Source organism: Mus pahari, unplaced genomic scaffold, assembly GCF_900095145.1.
Source record: "Mus pahari unplaced genomic scaffold, PAHARI_EIJ_v1.1 scaffold_13732_1, whole genome shotgun sequence".
Lineage (NCBI taxonomy): Eukaryota > Metazoa > Chordata > Mammalia > Rodentia > Muridae > Mus > Mus pahari.
Window position 1 is genome coordinate 1 of NW_018393827.1, and position 2,048 is coordinate 2,048.

Consider the following 2,048-nt stretch of genomic DNA (forward strand, 5'->3'; position numbering starts at 1 on the left):
TTGTGTATAATAAATCAGTCAGAAGCAACAGGGCAAAATGATTCTAACCAGTGAATGTTGAACTCAATAGTAACTTCCTTACAACTCTCTTTATCATCTCATTTCTAAGACTGTAAACAACAGGGTTGAGAGTTGGAGGTAGTACTGTGTAAAAGATAGAGAACAAGAACTCTAAAGCAGTTGGAGAGTCTGAGGTTGGGTTTAGATATGCAAAGATGCCTGTAGAAAGAAACAACAAAACAACAAAAAGGTGGGGCAAGCAAGTTGAGAAGACTTTAGACCTGCTTTCAGCAGAGGGTATCCTGAGAACTGTGGAGAATATGTGGACATAGGAGATGACAATCCCTATGAAGCAGGCAAAGGCCATTGCAGACAGGAAATCAGCCACTCCAATTGTTACAAGGTAATCCTTAGAGCAGGAGAGCTTGAGCAGCTGGGGAACATCACAGAAGAATTGGTGGATTATTTTGGCCCTACAGAATCTGATAGAGAAAATGGTTGCTATATACAAGGTTCCTGGAATGACACTGCTTAGCCATACTGCTGTCACAGCCCACCTACACTATCTGGGACACATGATGACTTCATAGTGAAGTGGAAGACAAACAGCTACATACTGATCATATGACATCACTGTGAGAATGGCCACCTCACCCCAAGCAAAACCTGTGAAGAAAAATATCTGTAGCATGCACTGTCCATATGAAATGTAGCCACTTTGTGACAGGGAACTGTCAACATACTGGGGAACTGTGACAGAGAGGGATGAGAGATCCAGAATGGAAAGGTGCTTCAGAAAGTAATACATTGGAGACTGGAGCTGTGGGTCCAGTGTTGTGATGGTGATAATGATGAAGTTCCCTGCTGAGCCAAATAGGTATGTCACCAAGAAGAGCAAAGCCTGTAAGATTTGCATCTCATGGTTTTCAGAGAATCCCATGAGGAGAAAACTGCTCATTGTGGTTATATTTTCCACTATCATTTTGAAACCAGAAATTTTGGTAGCAGCTGGAAAATAAAACAGTACAATAAATGCAGTAGAATGAGACTGAGGCATTATCAATATTTATTTCAATAGTTTCTCTCTATATATTTTCTATCATCCACACTTGTTCAGAAACAAGTGAGAACACATTTTTCTCATCTCCATAGATCATAAACTATCCACTCATAAAACAGTTATTACAGGTGAATGTACAAGTGGGCCATCATTGTGTTCTTTCAAGGAATGTAGTTTGGTTTGTTCCATGAAAAAGCACTACTACACAGCCACAGTTGAAACCCATTGTCTTTAATTTATCAATAGTCCATTGGTAACAGACTGTGGAATGAGTTTTTAATCATAGATTAGGTTGTTTATTTCTAGCTTAGACAGGGTACAATGTTAGCAAATGAAATAGGAATTTATAGGAAATAGACCCAGAATTAAAATACAGTTTTGTTGTCCACTGCAAACAGCTATTCTCTTTAGAAAACAATGCTGTCATTATAGCAAGAGGATGCTGGTTACTGTAGAATTAAGTGTAAAACATGCTTTTAAGTACTGTGCAGGAGTTACTGAAATCAATAAGAAAAATACTTGTGTAAGGGAAATACCTGACACTCTCAGTTTATATATCCAATTTCATTTTAAGGAGTATTTTAGGGGACAAGCAGCTTCTATTTGAATTCTATTCATATTTAACTGCAATCAATAATACTTGCCTTCAGTTATAGCTAGCCATGAGTTATTAGATCTTATCAAAAGCAAAGAGAATTGAAAAGACAGATGGTGATTTCTAGAGNTGGTTTAAGATAAGGAGGAAAATGGCAGATATACTATTAAAGACTGCATATTTAAGTATTTAAGTATCCTCCAGCCTTCAAGCAGCCTCATTCAGACTTTGTTGGCACTGAGCATGAGACCACCTGGGGTGATGCCTTCTGACCTAGATGGCTCTATTGTTCTGCCACTGCCACTCTTCTTCTTCTTCTTCTTCTTCTTCTTCTTCTTCTTCTTCTTCTTCTTCTTCTTCTTCTTCTTCTTCTTCTTCTTCTTCTTCTTCTTC

The 2,048-nt window shown here is 38.3% G+C and overlaps 1 pseudogene; it reads right to left on the minus strand.

Moving 5' to 3' along the window:
- Positions 1-14: 14 nt before the first annotated feature.
- On the minus strand, positions 15-982 carry LOC110315753 (annotated as a pseudogene).
- Between the last annotated feature and the right edge of the window lie 1,066 nt (positions 983-2,048).